The sequence below is a fragment of the Pinus tabuliformis genome, chromosome 7, assembly GCF_031772625.1.
Source record: "Pinus tabuliformis cultivar Carrire ecotype Pingquan chromosome 7, CPIR1, whole genome shotgun sequence".
NCBI classification, from domain to species: domain Eukaryota; kingdom Viridiplantae; phylum Streptophyta; class Pinopsida; order Pinales; family Pinaceae; genus Pinus; species Pinus tabuliformis.
In genome coordinates, this window is record NC_142293.1 from 1,708,355,141 (window position 1) to 1,708,361,762 (window position 6,622).

A 6,622-nucleotide genomic window follows, 5' to 3' on the forward strand; every position below is an offset into this window, starting at 1 on the left:
GTTCCAAATCTCCAAGTGGAAGCAAGAATCTCCAAGTGGAATCAAGAACTGAAAGAGGGAGAGGACACTAGTCAGGTCTCAAGCTGACTCATCCTCTCTCCAAAACATCTATATATGGATCTCTCCTCCATGAGATCTAGAGGCTGGAATTTTGTTATTGCAAAGAATTGTTGTTGGTTTGAGACTGGAATCATTGGGTGCTTAATGCTTTGAAGGGAGGTGAAGATAGGAATTCCATTCTGCTGGGAAGGAGATACTGGATTGGAGCCCTATGGGTTGTATCTCTTCCTGAACCTTGTTATTCATCAATAAAGCTATCTTGGTTTTCTCCTATATACTGATGTATCTTTGATGTATGATTGCATTAGTGTATTTGATTTATTTCTAATCCTGAATCAGTTATGAAGGTGAATATATGTCTTTGTGTTGTGTTCTTCTCTTGTCGCAAGTAGCTGTTCTCTTGTCGCAAGTAGCTGTTCTCTTGTGATCTTGCAGAGACCTGTTGAAGCTGGGCGAGCGAGGAGGCAAGTAGCTGTGAACACCCAAAGAGAAGAGGATCTGGATCGAGGGACAAACGGAAGATACTGGTTAGTCCATCCATCCCTCTTCATTCTTAATTCATAAAGGAAGAATACTAGAATAGCTGTCTCTGTTTGTTGCTAAGGCACTGTCACACCTTAGGTGGATAGGATCGTCCTGCATAGGCATTTTTCCCCACAACAAACAAGTTGGCAGAGCCACGAAACGGGCTCTACCTAAAGAAGTACTTTGCTTAGCTTTGGCCAAGCAATGGCTTCTTTGTACTTTATGTATATTTGTACATATGTCGTCGAGAGTTTTCTGATATTAGCACTTTTTGGTCTACTGTGGCAGGTGTTGATGGATGATTTGGTCTATTTTGGGTTCGCCGATGGTGCTAGTCGGCACACTCAGAATCTTGCTTCCGCAGCTTGGGTACTATATTATCCAACTGGTCAATTGGTGGTATCAAGAGGCGTATGCCTCGGTCCTGCTTCAAACAATATGGCTGAGTATACTGTCGTTATTAATTTATTATCCGAGGCAATCTCTCATGGGATCGACTTGCTGGTAGTGTATCTTGATTCTCAATTGATAGTGTCACAACTAAACAACATTTATCGGGTAAGGGATCCATGTTTATATTGCCAGTATTTAAGGGTGAGGTTGTTGCAAAGATCATTTATTTATATTGATTATTTACCTATTCCAAGATCTCATAATTGGTTAGCCGATTCTATCGCTAATCAAGCATTAGACTGGCATATCAATCATTCATCACAATAAAATCAATCATCAAAAAGTCAAACTGTATATATATATATATATATATATATATATATATATATATATATATATATATATATCATAAAGCGTCTCGAGGGTACATATGTGTGTCCAAAAATATACAAAATTGGGACTCAAATGCCCATAATCATGTCCGGTATATCTAATGCCTTGGCTCAGGATGCGCGTCTAAGTATGTAACTATAGCATTGGCCACACGCTGAAAAGTGCGAACCCAGTCACATGGCATGCCAACCACATGACGTTGCATATCCTCAGGAAGGTCCTCTATGGCAGCCATCGGTACTTGGTAGCTCAGTCTTGCCAAGTGTCGTTGGACGTTATGTAGAGTCCGCTCCGTATCAGCAGCCGCCTCTTCGGCTCCTCGGCCGCGCCGTCCATGTCGCGGGAACCCATCTGGTCGTACCGGCCCAATTTCTGGAACATGATCATCATATCAGTCATTTGAATCTCATCAAAAATATTTTTCAAAATGCATCATTATATTTGAAAAATCCAAAAAAATCATAAAATCAAAAAAAAATTTACCAATCTCGCCCCATGTTGCATTCGGTGGTAACACTAGATCAGGATCTCCTCGGAAATCCAGCCCAGCATAGGGGTAGTCATTCATGGCGATGATCTACTGATCCCACCAGGTGAAGAAATCATCGTCGAAGGCAGTCCTTGGGACCTCCCCACCCCCCAGAAGTTTCATCAAATCGGCCCACCATCCCATGTGTGGATCACGTGGGGTGCTGATGGAAACTGCTACCTTGGGGCGGAGTGCGAGAACCTTCTCGAAAAAGAAAGTACACAGGATAGTCCCATATCCAAAGTTCTTGGTCTGTCCCCTCCTGATAGAAGTGAGCTGGCTCTTCATGTTGGCCAGAAGAGGAGTACACCAGTCGAACACAGTAGTGAGACAGTCAACTGCCACGCTCATGGTGACCCATGATGCCTGATGCAGAGAAGATGATCCGTTCACTCGAGCTATGGTGAACAGGATTATCCTAAGTGACAAACTCGCCACATGTGTGATGGAAATCTGGCTCCCAACCTTCTTGGGATGTCTCGGGCAGTATATCTGTACATAGTCCTCTATCGTGAGGCTACTCTGTGTCTTGCCCCGAGAATTTACCACCTCTCCCCTTCGGGAAAGGCTTGTGATAAAATAGATATCCTCCACTTCTACCCTGAGCGGCATCTAATCGATCATAAAGGCTTCCTCCTCGACGTCCCAATAGTCAATGAGCATCTCAAGCAGACGTGTGTTTGCTTTCATATTCGGCAGTTTGAAAAATTTAAGCAAACTGCATCCTCGTAGGGCATCTAATGCTTCTGGATTGTTCATAACTTCATTATCTACCGCTGCATGCTCTCTTTCACGCCACGTGACAGGCATCCTGAGAAAAAATCGATTTAAAACCGTTAGTTTTTGTTTAAAAATGGTTCGCGGCGTATACGCAGGTCCCTGTGCACACAGTCGCATATAGGGCCCGCGTGTACGCGGGTTCAATATTACCAACCTGCGTATACGCCGCGGGGAAATTTTTGACAAAAGTTCAACGGTGAAACATCAATCAAAAATCTTAAAACCAGTCACAATCAATTGCAAGCTAAGTATAAGAGTTACCTGGAGGTCTTTGACGAATTTGAACGGTTGAATCTGGCTGTGGGAAGTTTGCTCCTTTTGCTCCAAATCCTTTGCTCTCAAACTCAAATGGTAAAAATGGTGAGTCCAAAATGCTTTTTATAAGTTTTGAAAATGCAAATTTTTTTCAAAATTTTATTTTGTTTGGCCTCATGTGACTTTTAACTTGGGAGCTTGGAATGTCGAGATTGGTTTGTTTTTCAGGACATTTTGGATTTTCAGTTTCGAGACAGTTCCATGACTGCTGACCCATCATGGCAGGTATCGTTTTCTCACTGGAATATAGGTTAGGGACACCATTTTTCCATTGCATTATGCATACTAGCCTCCATTCGACCAATACATCTGCCATAGGGTCGATCCCATCGTGTTATGGTTCATAAGCCATCTTCACTCGCCGATTCTTTAAATCATGACACGATGGTAGAGCCATCCTTTACATGGGCATCATAGTTAGCACCTCACTGACATTTGTTGCCCATGCTGCTCCGATTTGAGTAGGCTCAGGAGTCCTCTGTAGTCCTACCATGACTTATGCATTGAAGACTCATTCCTCTTAGCTTCTCTGCTTTGTTCTAGCCTTATACCCTAGAGGCTCCTTTGTGTTGAGTTGTACTACTGCATTGCATGTTGACCACTTGCACCTTTTGGCCTAGAGTCGGCTTCACTTGGACTCGTGTTTAAGCCAACTTTTGACCATGACGTCTGCAAAATCAACCTTGCATATCTTTGACTTCTGCAGCTTGACACACCTTGACCCGTGGAAAGAACATACCTTTGATTGTCACTGACTAGTTTTCACCTCCCTGCATTGAGCATAGGAACGTTCCATTCCCAGGAACTAGATCATCTGTTTCACCGACACTCGTTCTTTCCACTGTACCATAGCATTCTTTTATTCTTTTTCCGGCTTAACAGAAAAAGACAAAAAAATTAAATATTCCAAAAAGAGTGGGAACGGGACAGTATTTCCATTTATTGTTGGCAGCTAGAGTCAGTCATGTCGCCCTTGAACAAAGCACTCAAAACAAAGTCTCCCCTTAACCTTGTTATTGAGTCAGTTCTCCCCCGATTGGTTATCTCTTCCAATCATATGGAGGGTTCGTTCGTGCCTCCTGCATGGCGAATTTATACAGAGTCATCATATGCTGCCACATAGTCACATTGAGTCGTGCTTTTGTTCAAGGGAAGTTAGCCTGAGTCGGCCTCTCTGCGGTGTCTCTTGACTCATTTTTTAGTCGGCCATCCCTGGCTGTCAGTGTCATGTCTATCATCACATCAGCTATATTGGTCCTTTACTCGTGCCGGTTTGAGAAGGTCCCCATTGACTTCTTGTTGGCGGGTCTTGTCCTTATCGACGACGACATCTTGCTCTAAGGATAGGCCTAGAGCCGCACCCTGGCCCTATTTTCATTATTGATAGGTCACCTTGTGCTCAGCATCGATCAGTATCATGGGTCTTTGACGGAGTGGTTTCCCTTGTGTTCGACATCATCTTACATTATCACACATTGGGATTCGTGCAGTACCTTGGTTTCCGTTTGACCCTATTGGTGGATACCTCGTCTCTGTGTCAGCTTTCATTATTGGTTGGTTCAGAGGGTTTCTGTCGTGCGCTAGCCACATCTTGTGTACACCGGAACCATACTTCGGTTCGGTTACTACATCTCTTTCGTCTGATTCTTTCCACATTATTGGCCTACGGGTTACACTCGCGCTAGATTGATGAAGGATGCCTTAATGCCTTCCTTCTAGCGGATCTTTCCCTATCAACTCCGACTCATTACTCTAGGGCAAAGATCTAGAGTCCATTTGGCAGTACCTTGGGGTTTGCAGTCATTAGTGGCAGATCCTTCGCTATCGACAGTGGGAAACCATTATTGTCTCCTGATCGATAGATTCTTACAGGTGTTCGACTCCAGCTCATCTATTCAAACTTGTTAGATTGTACTGGGTACCTTGATGCTCATTATCATTATCGGTGAGTAGTCTCGCGTTTGTTAATGGTATACATCAATGACCGGTAATCAAATGATTTCTCACATGGTCGACTTCAGATCATTTATTCCCATGGTGTAGAAATGTACCACGGCGGTCGGTGAAGACCTCAGGTTGTATCAGCATTCATTGGTTCACTTGACAGTTACTTATGTTGCTGCTAGTTGATACCACTCCACCTTATATGTTGCAGTCAGTCATGGCGACATTCTATACGTTGGCACCTGAGTTTGCAGTGTAGTACCATCCTATTCCATCATGTTCAGTTGGTACCTTTTTGGGATCAATCTTTGATATCAGTGATCCATGGCATCTTTCAGCATCATTGACAGTCTTATATGTGATATTCAGACATGTACTTGTTCATTATGATCAGATGATCCATTATGTATCGTTCAGTCATTTATACTTGTATACTTAGTGGATCCGCTTGTACTTGCTATGAGAACATGCTTTACTTTTTCTGAGCATGGGTATGCCCGCCTCAGACAGTGTTTCTTTCTGATCTCCTTTAGTGGCTTGGCAGGCTGAAATCTGGTGAAGTCCTCCTCGGTTTTTGACAGACTTCCTTTCCATGTACTCGCATAATATATTTCGGCCATCATGTACCCCTTCTGACCTCATATATTAGGGGGCATCTGTTATAGCTCCAAATCTCACTCTTATGGTTTGTGATGTTGTACTCATGGCCTAGGGCAACCCCTCCTTCTAGACCTGGTCCTAAAATTTAAAAAACAGTGTCTTATCCCTTATACGTGACATTGCCCTGAGTTAAACGCGTGTATACACGGGTCTATATATACCCAACCCGCGTATATGTATTAAAACACTTAAAAAAATATAAAACTCCTTATTTTCGGGCGGAGATCGCGGGTTTTACTTGTTGATTACCTGTTAGTGCCCGTGGCCCAACTGTTCCCAACCAACTCCCAACTAAAAAACTACTTTGGGAGAGGTATAAAAAGACCTCAAAGGGAAGGCCTAAAGGAGGAGAGAGGAGAGAGAAAGGTTATTATGCTGAGATTTTTCCCCTGACCAGGTCTGAAGTCCCTTGTGTCTTCTGCTCTTCCCCCATTTGTACAGGAAACTCTTGTTTCCTTGTGTGTTGATGTTCATCCATTACTTGTGACATCATGGAGTGAGTCGTGGAAGGAGTTTGTTAAAGGCTTGAGGCTGGAACGGATCCGGAAGGAAGCTTTGCTTGGAGCCTGTTGAAGGTGACTCAAGTGAAATTATTCCTTTTTATGTACTTTATTTGTCTATAATAAAAGAAACACATGTCTTGGTTCCCGAAATGAATCCTCTTTATGTTAATGATATTCATGTTTAGAACTCATATGTAAATGGTTGTTTGGATTTCATAACTAACTACCTTTATTTATAACATGAAGATGGTTTCTTTATAAGGTTTTGTCCATATACTACTGTGTTCTTTGGAATTGGTTGTTTTGCAGGACAAAAGAGAAGAAGGGAACTCCAAGAAGGGTTTGGACCCTAAAGGCCTTCTCGAACGTAGGACCTAAGGTACATACCCTTTACAATAGAATTTGCTTATAATAGCATAATGGCTGTGTGAATGTGTACTTCTTTGAATAGACAACTTTCAGTATGTTAGGGTTTCAACCCAAAAATCCCTAGGGGAACATTTCCCTCCATCAACAGTGT